The following is a 20,876-nucleotide window of genomic DNA, read 5'->3' as shown; positions in this document are numbered from 1 at the left end:
TTCAAAAGCACCGTTTGACCCGCCCACCCTCTTCCCAAAACCTAACCGTTAGTGTTTAACCCAACCGATAGTGTTTTCAATCACCGATTGACTCGCCCACCCTCTTCCTAAAACCTAACCGTTAGTGTTCAATCCAACCGATAGTGTTCTCAATGCACCGTTTGATCCAGCCACCCTCTTCCCAAAACCCAACCGTTAGTGTTTAACCCAACCGATAGTGTTTTCAAAAGCACCGTTTGACCCGCCAACCCTCTTCCCTAAACCCAACCGAGTGTTTTCAAAAGCACCGATTGACCCGCCCACCCCCTTCCCTTAACCCAGCTGATAGTGTTTTCAAAAGCGCCAATTGTTGATATAATCGCCACTTGTTGTGTGTATTTCCTTTTTTTGTTTAATCGCTGAATGCCTCTTCAATTGCAAGTAGTTTTGGACAAGCGCGTCAGCTAAATGTAAACATTATAAGCTTGAGAATAGCACTATTGTTTATAGTATATTTAATATATTCGTCTCAGAGCTCCAGTGTTGACTGAAGTCTGTCCTGAAAGCTGTGTGAAACTCAGACAAACCTGATGGCTGAAGTGACCGTGCCGCCTGAAAACCTGCGCGGGGTGTTTTGGAAAGCTCTGGGCCTCCGGTGCCTGTTGTTACCTGTTTCGGATAAACAAACCCTGTGACAGGCAGAGCAGGAGTTGCAGCACACACACACTCGCACACACACACACACTCGCGCACTAAGCAAACTCTCACCAGGTGTGCACGCAGAGAGCCGAGCCTCCGTCAGCGTCCTGTCATGCAGAAGATGTTTATCCAATTTGTCAAGATAATCTTTCCTCAAACAAGGCCTGGGCCGAGGACTTTTGCTGCACATATACACACACACACACACTATACAGACACACACGCATACACACACTTACCTGGCTACACACAATATTACGTACACACAAACACACACTCACATATAACACACATATACACGCACAATTTACAGACACACAATTACTCTGCTAAAGTCACACACACCTACCTAGACACACACAATATTTTGTACACACAAACACACACTCACATATTACAAACACACATACACGCACAATTTACAGACACACGATTACTGACCTAAACACACAAACACACACACATTTACACATACAGACACACAATTGCTGACCTAAACACACACACACACACATCGCTAGACACACATATTACATACACACACAAACTCACATATAACACACACATACGCGCACAATTTACAGACACACAATTACTCTGCTAAAGTCACACACACCTACCTAGACACACACAATATTTTGTACACACAAACACACACTCACATATTACAAACACACATACACGCACAATTTACAGACACACGATTACTGACCTAAACACACAAACACACACACATTTACACATACAGACACACAATTGCTGACCTAAACACACACACACACACATCGCTAGACACACATATTACATACACACACAAACTCACATATAACACACATATACACGCACAATTTACAGACACACAATTACTCTGCTAAAGTCACACACACCTACCTAGACACACACAATATTTCGTACACACAAACACACGCTCACATATTACAAACACACATACACGCACAATTTACAGACACACGATTACTGACCTAAACACACAAACACACACACATTTACACATACAGATACACAATTGCTGACCTAAACACACACACACACATCGCTAGACACACATATTACATACACACACAAACTCACATATAACACACACATACGCGCACAATATACAGACACACAATTACTCACCTATACACATGCACACACACACACCTACCTAGACACACACACCCACACAATTACACTCACATATTACAATTACACATACACGCACAATATACAGACACACAATTACTGACCTAAACACACACACACACACACACACACACACACATTATACACACACTTGAATATTATGCACACACACACAATTCGATAGACACACATTTTATGTACACACACTCACATATGCGCACAATATACAGACACACAATTACTCACCTACACAAACACAAGCATATACACACACACACACTTGCATACTATGCACACACATACATACACATACACACATTGCTAGACACACATATTACGTGTACACACACTCACATAAAACACACACACATACGCACACAATATACAGACACACAGTTACCCACACACACACACACACACACACACACACTTGCATATTATGCACACACACACACACACACACACTTTGCTAGACACACATATTACATAAACATACACACACACTCTCACATATAACGCACACATACGCGCACAATATACAGACACACAATTACCCACACACACACACACTTGCATATTATGCACACACACACGCATACTTTGCTAGACACACATTACACACACACTCACATATAACACACACTTACGCGCACAATATACAGACACACAATTACTCACCCACACACACACACACACACACACATATACACACACACACACACTAAGTATATTATGCACACACACATACACAAACACACTTGGCTAGACACACATTACACACACACACACACACACACACATATAACACACACATATGCGCACAATATACAGACACAAACTTACTAACCTATACACACATATACACATAACATAAACTTGCATATTATGTACACACACACACACACACACACACACACACACACACACACACACACTAATTAAGCTTGCAGTCCCTTACCTATTGCAAACACATACACAAACACACTCTCTCTCTTTCTCACCTAAACACACACAGTCATGCGTACACACACACCCTGGGGGGGTAGGGGTTAGGACGGAAGTTCCGGGAGTTCCTTCATACAACGATTTACTGTTTTCCCCTTTTCAAAAATGATACTATACATAAAAACATTACAAATATACACTGCACAATATAAATAAAACAGATTTTAATAGGAAATTCAGCAAATAAACACGCTTAATGTGTTTATTTCTTTATTAAGATGTTCATGGTGATGTTTACTTTCACCGTTTTCTTTAGGGAAACCACTGAACTTTATTAATAAACCTATATAAAACGCTGCACTTCCCACATCCAGTCGCAATGACTTCTGAGACTTCCACAGCAAGATCGGTGCTCAAGTCTGCATCGGTGCGTCCTCGATATCAAGATCACATCTGGGGAAGTTTCACGCGTCCTCCGTTCTTGCGGTCTTGAGTATTGGCATAGATATATACACTAGATATGGCATAGGGACCCTGAGCATGCGTCAATAGCGCTGCCACATTGGTACAGTGCTCCCAGGACAAGCGTCATTCAACCGCACTAGTCAAGACAGTGTTATTACGTGAAGATGCGAGACTTTAGCGCTGTCTACGGGGTGTAGTAACGAGTAAACAAAGAAAACAAAGCACAAAGGCAGAACATTTCATAGGTAATATTAAGTTTTTTTTCTGTTTTTGTATGTTCTGAACTTTTGTGCTAATCAGGTAACGTTATTGATGATACAGTCACTTACTGCATTCACAATACGGCAAAGCAGCTCCAACTCGCACTAAACACTCGGCTTATGCTAGTTTTGTAGAATAAAATCAGCAAACAATGCAAAAGAAATATGATGACGAGATGCTGCGCTGCCGGAAACTTGTATTATTGTCGGCTAACGTTAGTGAAAGAGTCGTTCGGGGGATTCATTCACAAACGAATCGCTCCCTCCGTCAGTATGAGAAGTGAAAGCAGGAGAGGAGCTGTGTTTCAGGACATGATTAGATCAAATTTAACAGGGAGGGTGGATAGTACATTTCTGTACACACAAACACAAGCTTTTTGTGAGGAATACCCGTGCGGTCACTGATCCATCAATGCAGAAAAGTGATGTAAAATTATAATTTTCGTAATTAGAAAAAAAATTACATACTAACATCCAGGAAAACTCCCTATCACAGATATATGTGTATATGTGTATATCTCTGGCTTTAGATGGCCATAGTCCTCCACTGTACCTTGCTCCCACATTCATTTAAAAGGAGCGCTACCCTGTAGCAAGATGGCGGCGCTATTGACGCATTCCGTCCAATAGACAACAATAGGCCAGGCGACATCTAATGTATATATCTATGGAGTATTGGAACTGAACTTTGGCAGCTGATGATGACGTTACACGAGGACGCAAGACGCATATTGAGAAACAGCCAGTCTCTCTCTCTCTCTCTCTCACACACACACACACAAATACACACACACACACACACACACACACACACACACACACACACAAACACACACACAGTGCATGTTTGAAGCGTCCCCTCCAACTTCACATCAGAGCTGAAAGTAATCATATGTGTCTCTTAACGGCACTATCCGGCATTCCCCATCACTGTGCGCGCATTCTCCAACACACTTTCAGCGTTTCATCCGATAGATCATCCGCCATATCACACACATGTACACTCTTAATGAAGCAGTGATCTGTTTATCCCCCTCTTTCTGGATTACCGCTTCATTAATGATGTCAGTTCTACCAAAATATAAAAAGGCACGCACATTAGCATAAATAACACACAACTCGCGCGCTGACACACACTTAAATCACAGCGTAAGCAGAAAAAAAAAATCCTCAAGCTGATGATTTTATAATGGATCTTTTCATTTGCCATGGTGTGGATTACTGTAAAGGGATTTCAGCCGCAATGTTTACACGTTGGCTGATTCACAAACTTTATATTTAGCGTTTATTTATCAACGGCTATCATCTTAAAGAATGAGCGTCAGACTGCGAGCCTCTTAAACGATGTGTGCTGTAATTACAAGCGCTTCACTTCCAGACAACATCTGTGAACTTCACGTGGATCGCTTTAAGACATCAGAGAGCACACGATGACAGTCTCTGAAATTAAATGTGATTTTAGAAGGCTGGCGATTTTATATTTTGGTTATGTTTTGCGTATCGCTGGTTTGAGTCCTGGCTGGGTCGGTTGGCAATTCTGTGTGGAGCTTGCATGTTCTCCCTGTGTTGGCGTGGGCTTCCTCCACAAGTCTATGCGCTGTAGAGGAATTAGATGAACTAATTTGGCCGTAGTACAGTGAGTTTTTTGAAGACAGCGAACAGGGAGTTTATTTCACCAACTTTGCAGATTGAAGGCGAGATTTCAGAAAAGTATAGTTTTGCTATTTTTGTTATCCATGAATTTTAAAATGTACTTTTTTTTCACAAAAGAGGCTAGAAAAAACCTGAAGCTCTACATTATTATTATTATTATTAATATTAATATTATTATTATTAGATATATTTTTATTATATTTATAATAATAATAATAATAATAATAATATTTGTTATTATTATTAATATTATTAGTAGTAGTATTACTACTAATATTATTATTTATTTTTATTATTGATATTATTATTTATTATTATTATTATTAGTAGTAGTAGTAGTAATAGTACTATTATTATTAATATTATTTTTTATTAATAATATTAATATTGTTATTATTATTATTGCTGTTATGATAATAATAATAATAATAATAATAATAATAATAATAATTATTATTATTATTATTATTATTGTTTATTATTATTATTATTATTTTATTATTATTACTAGTAGTAGTAGTATTACTATTAGTACTGTTAATATTATTATTATTATTATTATTATTTGTATTATTATTATTATTATTATATTATTATTATTATTAGTAGTAGTAGTAGTAGCAGTAGTAGTAGTAGTAGTACTACTATTATTATTAATATAATTTTTTATTATTAATATTGTTATTATTATTATTGTTGCTGTTATAATAATATTAATAATTATTATTATTATTATCATTATTATTATTAATATTATTGTTATTATTATTATTTTATAATAATAATAATAATAATTATAATTATTATTATTGTTTATTATTATTATTTTATTATTATTACTACTAGTAGTAGTATTACTATTAGTACTGTTAATATTATTATTATTATTATTATTATTATTATTATTATTATATTATTATTATTATTAGTAGTAGTAGTAGTAGTAGTAGTAGAAGTAATATTGTTATTATGTTTTAAATATTATTTTTATTGAAATGGACAAATTCTAACTGAGGACAGTTGAATGTGCTGAGCAGTTTGTTGTTTGCCTAATAAATAAAAATAGGTTACAGTTTTTAATTTAAAAAGTTTAACAGATTGATTTTTCCTAACGATATGGATATAATAAATTTGTATTTAAAAACTACGTTTTTTTTTTTCATTTGCTGTATTTTATATCTTTTGGAAATATTTTTGATATATCAAAAAGTGTGGTAATTATTACCGTAATTAAACCGTAGTATATCCGACTAGCTAATCCAGTAAAAATAAAAAGATGTCATAAAAATGCAGTATTTAAAATTTCAAGGGGCTAATAATTTTGACCTTAAAATAGTTCATAAAAAATATAAAACTGCTTTTATTCTAGCCAAAATAAAACAAATCAGACTTTCTCTAAAAGAAAAAAATATTACCAGACATGCTGTGAAAATTCGTATGTTATGCGTATTGCTGGTTTGATTCCCATCTGGGTCAGTTGGCGTTTCTGTGTGGAGTTTGCATGTTCTCCCCATGTTGGTGTGGGTTTCCACCGGGTGCTTCGGTTATCCCTACAAGTCCAAACACATGCGCTATAGGTGAAATGGTGAATTTAATTGGCGGTAGTATATGAGTGTGTGTGTGAATGAGTGTGTATGGGTGTTTCCCATTACTGAGTTGCCATTGGAAAGGCTTCCGTTGTGTAAAACATATGCTGGAAAAGTTGCCGGTTCATTCCACTGTGGCGACACCTGATGAATAAAGGGACTAAGCCGAAGGAAAATGAATGAAAAGCTGAGATAAAGGGACTTCTCTTGAACCCGGAACATTCCAGATATGAGGTCATGAGAAAAGCATTAGCTAACAGCACTCTTTGTAATGTGTCTGAGGTCAAAAGGTACAGGTATCTGCTCGCCCCATAGCAGAAACACACGTCTGCGGTGTGTGCGTGTGTGTGTTCTTACCTTCACCTGCCATCTGAGCCACATCTGCCCACACATCCGCACACACAACCACAGGTTTGTTTCTGTCAATTGTGGGGACATTCCATAGGTTTCCTTTGTTTCCGTATTGTACAGACTGTATTTTCTAATGCTCAAGCCTAACCCTAAACTCTCCACCCTCACAGGAAACTGTGTGCTGCTTTACTGCCTGAATAAAAACTCATTCTGTATCATTCATAAGCTTTTAAAGTAATAATTGACCAGCTTCTCATAATAAGTGTGTAATGTCCATGTAATTAGACACATTTGTGTCCTGATCTCGCAAAAGCATGCGGTAACACTTTATTTTGATGGTCCATTTGAGTATTAGTAGACTGTCTGCTTGATATCTGCTGATACTGCTCCTTCAACAGACATTTAAATGACTATAAGAAACATTGCATGTACATGTCACACTAACCCCAACCTACTTATAACCAACTGAGAATTAGTTGGCATGCAGATGCAATGTAACCTCAATTCAACAAACGGACCATCAAAACAAAGTGCGACCAAACATGCATGTACACACACTCGCACTCATAGACACACATGCACAGGCAGACACGCTCACAGACACCTGTGGGCGGTGGTCATGGTTGACTGTAATGCCTCAGGGCTGTTGTTTGTGAGCATCAACAAACTCTCCGTGTCCGTTCCACCCAAATAATGTCTCCGAGCTTCAGTGAATCACACACTCGTGCTTCTACAACCCCAAATCAGAAGAAGGGACAGTTTGGAAAGCGCAAATGCAATAAGAGAGTAGTGATTTATAAATGTACTTCCACTTGTATTTCATTGCAGACAAAACAACAGACATGGTTTAATGTGTTCCTCATGATACTTGTTGTTTTGTTTTAATAAACGAGTGGTTCTTGCAAGACATTTCGAAAAAAAGTTGTAGCAGTAAAGCAGTTAGCACTTTGTAATGTTGCCGTTCCTTTTCACAACACTTAAAAGACCTTCCAAGAGTTCACTCTTAGATATTGTTTGACAACCCTGCTGAAAAATCCAGCTTAAACCAGCCTAGCCTAGGCTGGTTTTAGCTGGTTGACCAGGCTGGTTTTAGAGAGGTTTTGGCCACTTCCAGGCTGATTTCCAGCCATTTTCAGCCTGGTATTAGCTGGTCATGCTGAAAAATGACCAGCCAAATCCAGCTAAAACCAGCTTGACCAGCCTGGTTTAAGCTGGATATAGCTGGTTTTGGCTGGACTCCCAGCTTGGCTAGGCTGGTCAAGCAGGTTTTAGCTGGTCATGTCCCAGCCTGACCAGCTAAGACCAGGCTGGAAATGGCTGGAAACAAGCCTGGAAGTGGCCAAAACCTCTCTAAAACCAGCCTGGTCAACCAGCTAAAACCAGCCTAGGCTGGTTTAAGCTGGATTTTTCAGCAGGGAACTTGAGAAACTTGGGAACTTGTCCTGAGAGAGAAACTTGAGCTCAAAAATAGTTGAGCCCTGGGCTCCCGCCTGGTCCATAGAGCATGTGAGGGGAGTACGAGATCAGGGGATTCTCGAGAGGAGAAGGGGTGGATGGGGGGTTTCTTCGGAACTAGGCTACTTATAGAGAGTTTGGATCAATCTGATTGGCTAGCTAATGAGTGTAGATGAGTGGCCAGCTGCAGTCAATCATATCACGTGATCCTCTCAAAAATAGTTTGTGAAACTTCATTTAGCTACTGAAGATAGCAAGTGATGAAGTGTTGCAGGTGTCATTTTGTCCCGTTCTTCCTGCAAACAAGTCTTAAGGTGGACAGTTCAAAGGTAGGCAATTGCAATTCAAAATGAGCCACACATTCTCTATTGGAGACAGGTCGGCCTGCAGGCAGGCCAGTCATCATCATCCTCCACAGCCGGGGCTTAGTAAAGAGTGCAGGTTTTGCATTGTCTTGTTTTGAAATATGCACGAGCGTCTCTGGTAAAGGCAACAAATTGTGCTCCAAAATCTCTGTGTGCTTTTCAGCATTAATGGAGCATCACAGAAGTTACCTTTGCCAAAGGCACTGACACAACCCCATACCCTGACAGAGCCTAGCTTTTGGATTTGTTGCTGGTAACAGTTTGGATGAGCCCGGAGAAGTCGACGCTGCTTCTGGACACTGTTAACATAGGGCTTCAGTGTAGGGCTTCAACATAGGCCTGGAGGGGAGCTGGCCGCAACGACCGGGTTCGAGTCTGGAGAAGAGCGGTTCCAAAAATCAGGTAAGACAAATAGTGCTGGGCAAAGCGAGGCTTCATGAAACCCTGAAACAGTCTAAGGAAATATGTTGACCTTCGAAACGTTTCACTTTACGGTGACACCTAGTGGTCATTTTTTTTGTATTGCACTGAAACGGCTTCAGCAAACAAGAGTTAAGCAAACTGAGGTATTAAACCCCACTTTGCAGGATACAACATTTAAGTAATTTAGTTGAGCGGTTTAGGTTTCCGACTACCTTGTGGGGATAATGGGTTCGAATCCAGGCTGATACAGCTATTTTGAAATGCTTTAATACCAGTTGGTAACGCTTTGTTCTTGTATCGTTTTGTTTCAACATTGGTCAGACATCCGAATAAACACTTTGTAAATAAATGCATCTTGTTTTGGTCATAAAACAGGATTGTTGCTAGATCTGACACATGTTGTGGCCAGAAGTTATCAAGAATTATTTATATTATTCATTAAATTTCACATTTATTGTATTTTATTAACCCAAACCCTAAACCCAACCATCACAGTGCTGTAAAAATATTCATTATTGTTTTACAGTGTTACAAAAATAAAGCTAAATTGATAGCGTATCCACAGCTGAATCCTATCTTGACTACACCACGAAACAGAAACAATTAAAATACATAAACCATGATTTTGGAATATTTGTACAAGTCAAACAGCGTGCACATGCTCAGTCCACTAGGCTATATAAGAAAGAAGGTTTTTCTGACCCTGGCAGTCAAATGCAGATTTGCTAGGTCTCGAAACGCTTCTAAACTGATCAACAATTTGAATCGATTTAGTCACATGATCAGGTGTTTCGAAACACTTTAGTCACGTGACTTGGGTGTTTCGGATCATGCTTCGGTGCAGTGTTTCGAAACATTTGCGCTTCGGGATCTCGACACTGTGTCAGCTTCACATCAGCCATCCCTAAAGACAAAGAACAGAATCCAAAAAATAAAGCAAACGAGTTCATAACGGGGAGAGAATTCGGTGAAATCTGAAAACGCGGTCAAAATCAGACGAGGGCGTTTCTTTTTCTGGTCTGATTTTGACCAGATGTCAATTGTCTGATCAAAATGTCTTGAAACCTCAGGCTTTTGATGTTGCCATCCTCTCTGCAGATCTCACACACGCCCCCACACTGAATGCAACCCCAAACCATGACTATTCCTTCACCAAACTTGACAGATTTCTGTGAGAATCTTGGCTCCATGTGGGTTCCAGTAGGTCTTCAGCAGTATTTGTGATGATTGGGATGCAGATCAACAGATGATTCATCAGAGAAATTGACCTTCTGCTAGTTTTCAGACGATCAACTAGAAGTCAAGTTATTATCTGCTGCTCTTAACTGAGATCCACGACAAGACTTTTGCCAGGTAGTGTAAGGGTAGACTGATCCTGCCGCAGTCTCCACCACTAACCGTCCCGTATCTCCAGCTGCTGTTTTCTCCTCCAGTCGGATGTTATTGCTCAGGTTTGGCGACTGCCCTCATGTAGATTGTAGAGTTACTGGTCGAGCCAGTCGACTACACTACACTGTAAAATATCTGCAGTTTTCCATGTGCTGTTTTCCCCATTTATTTCTGCTTTTCAGTTGCATTATGGGAGCTTGATCTTTCTTCACAAACACTTTTAACCTTGAAAAGTAAAAAAAAAAGTGACTTCTATTGACATTTTTAACAGTGTAAAGTGATATAATGTCTGTGTTGGTGTTATACACAACGCTACAAAAAGCTTGCAAAACACTGCAGCACATTTTCGGTTATTTTACACACTCATTTCCTTAGATATTACTTCTTATATTATTTCAAATGACTAAAATGTCAATAAAAGTCTCTTTGTTAAACTGCAGAGTTGGATTTTCGACATCAGAAGTCGACCGAGCAGAGATCAGCATCCCATAAACTGTAATTAAACAGAAAACACACTCGATACTGAAACTGTTCATTAACAGATATGTTTTACAGCGTGGCTTCATCAACAGACCACGACTCAACAAGAGACCGCCCACCAACTGCAGTGTTTTATCGCAGGCCTTGGCAAGCGCCGCGGGAATGTTTTCGCACACGCAATCGCTTCAATCTCGCCCGACGGAGGAACTAAACTAATGACAAGATGCTGCTTGATTTGTGTGGGACGATTGCATGAGTGTCTGGATAATTCTGAGGAATAAAAACGGATGTGTGGCATTTTATTTGGATTATTCACATATATGTCAGTTTGATAGCCACAGTCAATCAAATATAAGTCATCCGTATTGGCTGATTCTAAAGAGGGGAAAAGGTTAGTTGAAGTGACAGTTCAGCACAAAAAAAAAATATTAATAAATAAATTTACTCATTGTTTTCTACATCATTTTTGAGTTTCTTATTATAAAACATTTTTTATGTTCTGTAAAACAAAAAATGAGATATTTTGAAAAATGTTGGCAGCTTCCATTTGTTTTTCCTACATGGGAGTCAATGGTTACCAATTTCCAACATATTTCAAAATACTTGTACACTCAATCACTACACTCAATCAGTGTTGTTGAGAGTGATAAGTTCATTTGATTTCTGTGTGAACTATTATATATCAACTAGGAGCCCACAAACAACTTTCTGTGAATATTACACACTTGTTACATTTTATTTGTTTAATCGCAATTTTATTTCTATAGATCTGTTCTACGCATGGCAAACAGAGAGTGCACAAGAAAAAAGTCAGCAGTTATTCATCCTTTACCTGTATCTTTCTTGAGCTGAACACAAAATAAGAAACTTTGAAGAATGTTGGAAACCTGTAACCATTGACTTCCATTTGTTTTTTTATTGAACTATTTTTGTTAAAACAAAAAGAAGATACTTTGAATAATGTTGGAAACCTGTAACCATTGACTTCCATTTGTTTTCATTGAGCTTTTTTTTTGTTATTAAAAAAAAAAAAAAAAAAATATATATATATATATATATATATATATATATATATATATATATATATATATATATATATATATGTATATATATATATATATATTTATTTATTTGTTTATTTTTTATTTTAAGCATGTTGGAAACCTGTAACCATTAAATTATATTTGTTTTATTAAACTTTTTTTCTGATAAAACAAAAAAGAAGATATTTTGAAGAATGTTGGAAACCTGTAACAAAAACGTCTCATTTTTTACTCATCCATTACTTGCATTAGTTTTTTGTACTATGGACAGCCATAGTTTTCAACATACTTTAAAATACCTATCAATAAAACTTGAAGTACAGGGTGAGAAAATTATTAAATTTTTTGGATATCTATTCTTTAAAGCACTTTGAGTTAAAAAAAAAAATACAAGCACATTCCCCATTAGTCAATTATGTTTGCAAATTCTGACATTTTTATTTATCCAACGCTATTCCACGACAATTCATACATTTTTGGATTCAGTGGGTATTTCATATGAACTTCATTTGTACAATTTAGCATGATTTGCTCATCTGCCAATGACGGTTGGGTTTAGTGGCGGGATTTGGTGCCACTCCTCCTTTTAAAAATTATACCCAGGTAGCAAAGAATTCTGGCCCAGATTTGGCATAAAGCTAGCACAGCAGGCATTCGTCCGGCACTGGCATCCAGCATGTGGGCCAAACATAGCCCAGGTTTGGCTGAGGAGGCACCGTCTTTCACTCAAGACCTAGGCCAGATCTCAAATGTACTATTTGGCCCAGATGTTTAAATGTATATGTGGGCCACAAAAGTTTGGCCCATCTTGACCCGCTTTTTAAATACATTATTTTTGAGCAAAGAAAAATTTCTGTCAATCAGGTCGCTTCAAGAAAAAGCACAGCCATAAAGCGAAATGCTTCAAGGGTTTATAAAAGAAACATTGCAGACATCGTGACACACCAACACACCTGGCCCAGTTCAGGCCCAGTTATGGGTTATTAACTTGGCTGAGACTTGGCCCAGATATGGACCATGTTTGCCGCTTGTATGGAAGCCAGACTTGGTCCAGTCATGTACCATAATTCACTGCAGCATGTGGGCCAAGCAAATGCTGATGGCGTAGGCCAGATCTGGGCCGGAGAAATGTTGCTATGGGGGAACACTTTGTGTAATTTGAATTGATACCAGTTCAGTAATACAATGAACTGACAAAACGTAAAATAGCTACGTTTCCTCATGCGATCAGGCTGGATTTATCTGTAAACTTCATCAGACTGACAGCAGATGTCTTGCTGTGACACTGATCCACCGTTTACCAGAGCATTACGCATAGCTTTAGTCGAAAACGTCAAGTGCTAATGCTTCATATGAGTGTCTGAACTGCAGGCCTTCAGTCCTCGTTTCCCGCCGTCACACAGCTAATAATTATCTTGATGCTAATCGCCGTCAGATAGCCATAAGGGGCTGACCTTTGACCCTGCCTTACTTTTGCAGCAGATCTTATCAGTTTGACAGGCCCGTCAGATGTGGACGGATGTGTCCTGCGAGCTGAAGTGTGTTCAGGGAGAAAACCGAAGCAGGTGCCAGAAGCACAAGTCGAGATTAATCAATAAAAATAGGATTAGATGCTTCTGAAATCTCGTCTTTGTGGGATTAGTTGTTTTACTTTGGTATATTTTTGACAGAATCTGCTAGAAACACAGTGTGAAGATACAAGATGTGCAGCACCTGAAACTACGGACACTGGAAGCCTGTGCTGGCATTTCTCCTGTGGTGTTGCTATCAGTGTGTGAAGCCCCTGCTGAAAAATCCAGCTTAAACCAGCCTAGAATGGTTGGCTGGTTTTAGCTGGTCGGCCAGCCAGGGTTTAGAGGGGTTTTGGCCACTTCCAGGCTTGTTTTCAGCCATTTCCAGCCTGGTCTTAGCTGGTCAGTCTGGGAGATGACCAGCTACAACCAGCTTGACCAGCCTAGCCAGGCTGGGAGCCCAGCCAAAACAGCTAAGTCCAGCTTAAACCAGGCTGGTCAAGCTGATTTTATTTGGTTTTAGCTGGTCACTTTTCAGCCTAACCAGCTAAGACCAGGCTAGATATGGCTGGAAACCAGCCTGGACGTGGCCAAAACCCCTCTAAAACCAGGCTGGTCAACCAGCTAAAACCAGCCAACCAGCCTAGGCTGGTTTAAGCTGGATTGTTCAGCAGGGAAGTTGGAGAAGAGGGTTGCATTGACAATCCAACACAATGGGCAGCACACTGAACACATTTTAGAAGTGGTCAGAAACTTGTAAATAACTCATGAAAGAATAAAGTTATGTTAAAAACAAGCACACCGTTGTTTTTCTTGTGAAATTCCCAATAAGTTTGATGTGTCACATGACCCTCTTCCTATTGAAAAAAACAAAAGTTGGATCCAAGATGGCCGACTTCAAAATGGCCCACCCATCTTAAAAAGTATGCCCCCTCCTCACATATACTAATGTGCCACAAACAGAATGTTAATATCACCAACCACTCTCATTTCATCAAGGTGTATCAATATAAATGGCCCACCCTGTACAGTACAGTAAGGTGAGTTTTCCCAGTACAGTAGAGTGGGTTTTCTCAGTAATATCTACAGTACTGTGATTGCTGTGGTGTACAGCAGCTGTCCGCTCGGGCTCTGAGTGCTGAGGGTTTCTGACAGGCCGCGCCGGTGACGCGCTCACACACAGATGTCCCGTGACAGCTCTCCGCTGGAGTGCAGCTGCCCCCGTCCCGGCCCGTCCCATCCACTTACTGCAGCTGCATCCAGACACACCGTGAGATGTGACGGTTACAGGATGCTCCACTGGGGGTCTGGGGGATCACACACTGGTCTTTAACCCTGTTCATTACATCAGCCAGCGGCGCAGCCCAGGACAGTTATTATGAGGGGAAATAATGCTCTGCATTTGACTTTAGAAGGTTCCTACGCTAAAAAGCATTACACATCACCCATTTTTGTTGCTGTATCTTTAAGAGAAATACATGTTTAAAGGGTCAGTTCACCCAAAAGTGAACATTTATTTACTGTCCCTGCTGAAAAATCCTAGCCTAGGATTGTTGGCTGGTTTTAGCTGGTCAACCAGGCTGGTTTTAGAGGGGTTTTGGCCACGTCCAGACTGATTTCCAGCCACTTCCAGCCGGTTTTTAGCTGGACAGGCTGGGAGATGACCAACTAAAACCAGCTTGACCAGCTTAAACCAAGTTGGTCAAGCTGGTTTAAGATGGTTTTAGCTGGACACTTTCCAGCCTGACCAGCTAAGACCAGGCTGGAAACCAGGCTGAAAGTGGTCAAAACCCCTCTAAAACCAGCCTGGTTGACCAGCTAAAACCAACCAACCTTCCTAGGCTGGCTTAAGCTGGATTTTTCAGCAGGGGTTTACTCTGGCTTACGTGATTTTAAACCTTTATGAAGTATTTTTCCTCTGTTGAACACAAAAGAAGTTATTTTGAAAAATGTTGACGAACATTGTAGTAAAAACAAACGCTATGGAAGTCAATGGTTACAGGTTTTCAACATTTTTCACAATATCTTATTCACATGATCCCTGTTGTTGCTGTACTTCTATGACAAACACAGGTTTAAAGGGTCAGTTCACCCAAAAGTGAAAATGTACTCCCCGTTTACTCTGCTTTAAGGCTCCTACACACTGGACCCTTTTCGTTTGCGTTTATCATCACGAGACGCTTTTCCGGATTCAAACCCAATCGATTTTCACTGGCATCAAGCAGACGAGTATGCAAAATCACTCATTGATTTTAGATGGCGCTACACAACTTTAAGTTTCTGACACCCCGCTTATAACACAGTAAACGAGGAAGAGAGGAAGTTGACATGTTTGTTGATAAAGTTACTGGTGACTCGAACAAGCATGGATGGTTCAAGCAGCAGCTCCAGCTCTAGCGATGAAGAAGTGATTATTGTTCACAGAGCATTAAGCAGCTCCACGTTCATATCGCCTCTGGGCATCTTCTTCAATGTGCGCTCGCATTGACAGTTTTGCGCTTGAGCGCCTCCAAGTGCTGTTTACTGTAACTTCAGCAGCTCCGTGCACGTGAACAAAAGTGCCGATCTGATTGGTGGAGAAGGTTTTGATGCAATGTGTCAAAACCAAAAAAAAAAAAAAAAAAACAAGCATGAGGCATTTCTTTAAAAATGACGATTTTGCGAACGCAGGGAGAACATGCATACAGTACGGACAATTTAGCCTACCCAATTCACCAGTACCGCATATCTATGTACTGTGGGGGAAACCGGAGCACCAAAATCAAAATTTCAACGTTTATTTTTTACTAGCGCTCATTGTTATACTTCAAAGAAACAATTAATATGCGTAAATTGATACACCAAAAAATGGTTTGTTTTGGTAATGTTCAATCAAAGTTCTGCGTTTTCACAGGCTTTTCCCCTGATGATGTCAGTTTGAGCCGCAATATACAGTTGAAAGCAGAAATTTACATACACTCTGGAAAAAAAGGAACAGAACATTTTTTTAAAAGTCTGATGGTAAATCATACTAAACATTTACTATTTTAGGTCTGTTAGGATCACCTAAATGATTTACATTTATTAAATGCCAGAATAATGAGAGATTTTTAATGAATTTCTAGACAGTGAAAAGTTTACTTACATTTCCGTGGTATTTTTTATCATTGCTTTTAAGTTGTATAAGTTTGATCTAATGTTTTGCGTCTCCTTCCACAAGCTTCTCACAATAGTTTGCAGTAATTTTGGCCCATTCCTCCTGACAGAATTGGTGTAACTGAGTCAGATTTGTAGGCTGTCTTGCTAGCACAAGCTTTTGCAAGCTTTTGCAACTCTGCCTACACATTTTCTATAGGATTGAGATCAGGGCTTTGTGATGGCCACTCCAAAACATTTACTCTGTTGTCCTTAAAGCACATTTGAACTCATTTGTCAGTGGGCTTAGGGTCATGGTCTGTTTGGAAGACCCATTTGTGGCCAAGTTTTAATGTCCTGGCTGATGTCTTGAGATGTTGCTTCAGTTCTTTCTTCATGATGCCATCTATGCTGTGAAGTGGACCAGTCCCTCCTGCAGCAAAACAGCCCCACAACATGATGCTGCCGCCCCCATACTTCACAGTTTGGATGGTGTTCTAAACTTGTACACTTTCCCTTTTGTCCTCCAAATGTAACACTGCTCATTATGGCCAAACAGTTCAATCTCAGCTCCATCAGAGCACAGGACATGTCTCCAACAATTAGTCACCAGTGTAAGTAGCAAATGGCTTGTAATCTGGCTTTGTTGTTGATTCTGGCTTGTTGATTCTCCCATATTGTCACACAAGGAAGCAGTGTGTTTGAGCTTTTCCTTCAATACTATCCTACAGTTGTGCCTCACATTAACTCAAATGTTGTCAATTAGCCAATCAGAAACCTCTAAAACCTTGACACCATCATCTGAGCCTTTTCAGAGGCAGAATAATCTTATTGTATGCAAACTTGACTTTCAAGAAGAGTTATCACAATTTCTCAAATACATTTGATAATTCTAACTTACCTAAAAGAGAAAAAGTTTAGTCACATTAACATCTGCCTCTGTGTAACAAGACACATAACCATTAAAAAAAAAAAAAAAAAAAAAAAAGGTGTATGCAAATTTCTGCTTTCAACTGTACTAAGCCACATTTTGGAACCCCTAAACATTTTAATTTTCATGAACTATCTCTTTAAGGAGTCAAAAACCGGTGAGGTCAGAGTTTGTGGAGACATGGAGGTTTCAGTTACACAATCGGCATCATCTCTTATCGTACTACATCTTCTGTTTGGGTTTCCACAGGCCACACATCACTGCTGCTTGTGTTTCCCCTGTGATTGCCATTCACTCGGTCACAATGACTGCATCTGCCTGCTTCTGGGGACGACGCGCTGTGTCTTTTGACAGCATTCCCAAAGAGGAAATCTTAAAATAACACACACAAACACACACAGAGAAATGGCATCATGAATGTGAATCATCGGAAGTTCATGCATGTTATATCCTTCATTCATTTTTTTTTTTTTCGGTTTAGTCTCTTTATTAATCTTGGGCCCCCACAGCAGAATGAACCGCCAACTTATCCAGCATATGCTTTACGCAGCGGATGCCTTTCCAGCTGCAACAGAACACTAAAACACTCTAATTCACACACTCTACAGGCAATTGAGCTTATTTAATTCACCTATACCTATGTCTTTGGATAGGGGGAAACCGGAGCACCCAGTTGAAATGCATGCAAACACAGGGAGAACATGCAAACTCCACACAAAAATGTCAACTGAACCAGCTGGGGCTCGAACCAGCAATCATCTTGCTGTGAGGTGATTGTGCTACCCACTGTGCAACTTTTAAATACTGAACTGAAAAAGGTGGAGAAAGTGTTCATATTTCCAGACCGACTTGTCAGAAATGTCAGGAATTAAAGTCTGTTCTCTAAGAAGACACACATTATGGTGTAGGAAAAACTCTAAAGGGGTTAGTTCACTTAAAAAAAAAGATAGATTGTTATTATTTAATCTCCTTCATGTCGTTTCAATCTCGTAGATTGTTCATTTTCAGGACACAAATATATATGATATTTTAGATGAAATTTGAGAGCTCCCTCATCCTCCATCGACAGGGGCTGATTTAATCAACAAGCCGCCTAGGGCCCCAGGAAATCTGGAGGCCTCTAGTGGTACGGTTCAGTTTGGTACGCTTTTATGGCCGTTTCCACTGTCAATAAGCATACCGAACCACTTTTTCGGCACTCTTTCGAAAGGGTCCCAAAAACGAGAAAGGGTACTAAAAGGTGGAGCTACTGGCACAGCCGAACGCTGATTGGTTACAGAGATACGTCACGAGCTCGTGGAGCTAGACAGAACGTAAACAAAGGATCCGCCATGTTCTAATACACAGCCGAGAGATTACATGGATATAACGTTACTATATGCATAACCAGCCATGGATGACCCGGGCTCAAACAAACCGTGTCAATGACACAATGCAAAGAAGAACAAAATCTGCCGTGTCCTGTTGTTGTTTTACGAGCCCGTCTAAAAGTGCGATCGGTATTCGCTTTCTTCCAGTAGCGCGCAATCGCGTCTATATTTGATATAACAAACTTCTTGAGCTGATGATAATAACGTGTAACGTCATGTGATCTGATCCATTCAGAAAGAAAAGGACAAGCGCGAGAGTAAAGCAAGGGAAAAAAGGAGAAACCCGGCAAAACACAGGAGCAAAAGTGTTTAACAACCTGAATCATGAACAAACTGCCATGTTTAACTTCACCTTTTGGACTATTATGAACTGGGAATGACAAAGACTCTCTAACAAAGGCTACATGTGCTTCTGAAGATTACAGACACAGATGAGAGGTTTGCGCTGACTGTGGGCTATATTGCGTGTGTTTTTGAACTCAAATAATTACTAAATGTATGATGCGTGTAGTTTTACTGTAATTAATATTATATCGGAGACCGTAAGGGGCTGTATGTGTTCATATATGTTGCATTTATGTATTTATTTTATATAATTACAGACGTTAGTAGCCTATTTTGCACTGTCATTGATCTGCAGTTATAATCAAATCCTGTTCATAGAAAAGTTAGTCATGAACATTTATACAGAAGTAGTGATGTGTATAAAGCATCTGTTTTGTGAGAAGTGCTGCTCATTATGATATGTGAACAACCCGTACAGCTTTACTGTAGACATTTATTCGAGCGAGCATGACGTCGACTTAAACTTTGTCATACACCATGCAAACCAAAAAGGGTACCCTTTGTGGTGGAAACGCAAGCCTGATAAAGGTGACCCGTACCGAACCGTACCGTAATGTACCAGTCAGTGAAAACGAGCCATAATAATATCTGGAAGTTTCTGTGACTTATATACAGTAGTCTTTACAAGCTTTAGGCCAACATTAAAATCTCGTTTTACTGATGGTGTATGTGACCCTTCATCACAAAACCAGAATTGTGAATGTTGAAAAGTACATAATACCTGGAGGAAACCCATGCCAACATGGGGAGAACATGCAAACTCCTCACAGAAATGCCAACAGGCCCAGCCGAACTCAAACCAGCAACCTTCTTGCTGTGAGGTGACAATGCTAACCACTGAGCCACGATAGCGCTCAAAGTCAATTCAGGTTTCCGATCTTAAACCAAGCCCAGTTATGAGAGCCACAGTTCCCAACAGCGCAAGTCAGCTGAAACTCTGGGAACTCTTCGTTGAGCTACCAGGCTAACAAAAAGTAAGCGGTACGTGCTAATTAGACCCTGAACTCAGGTGTTAAACTCTCCACCTCGAAATCCAGCTTACGTAACAGCCTCCGAGTCTTCAACCCACCGCTGTAATTATTGAATTAGCAGAAAAGTTCAGGAGCTTCCTCGAATTTCAGAGCGTTATTTAGCATCCTGATGAAATCTAAATCCCAGTGCTGGCGTGTTTGTGTGTGTGTGTTCGAGTATATCCACACACACCTGCGCGAGGGTTTGTTCGAAGAGCTGGCAGAACATTTTGTGTTAACCTGGAGAAAGGAATGTCAAATCCCAGCGTTTCTGAATGCTAACAGGCGTTGTGTAAAGACACTGAAAGGTGATTATTATTTTATTTAGAAAAAGTGAGTAAACCTGTTGTAACTTG

General features: G+C 39.7%; 2 long non-coding RNA genes across 2 annotated transcripts; one reads left to right on the top strand and one right to left on the bottom strand.

Moving 5' to 3' along the window:
* The first annotated feature begins 9,067 nt into the window (after positions 1–9,067).
* Positions 9,068–11,609, top strand: LOC147838651 (uncharacterized). Its single transcript, XR_015522493.1, has 2 exons — positions 9,068–9,306; positions 10,426–11,609. It is a non-coding gene; the product is annotated as an uncharacterized LOC147838651 (long non-coding RNA).
* Positions 9,424–20,677, bottom strand: LOC147831684 (uncharacterized). Its single transcript, XR_015522496.1, has 3 exons — positions 20,580–20,677; positions 16,875–18,167; positions 9,424–10,941 (listed from the first exon to the last, which is right to left on the bottom strand). It is a non-coding gene; the product is annotated as an uncharacterized LOC147831684 (long non-coding RNA).
* Positions 20,678–20,876: the final 199 nt, after the last annotated feature.

Source organism: Danio rerio, chromosome 22 (genome assembly GCF_052040795.2).
Source record: "Danio rerio strain M-AB ecotype USA chromosome 22, GRCz13ab, whole genome shotgun sequence".
Classification (NCBI taxonomy): Eukaryota; Metazoa; Chordata; class Actinopteri; order Cypriniformes; family Danionidae; genus Danio; species Danio rerio.
The sequence above is the reverse complement of the archived record's forward strand: the minus strand, read 5'-3'. Positions and strand labels throughout refer to the sequence as shown.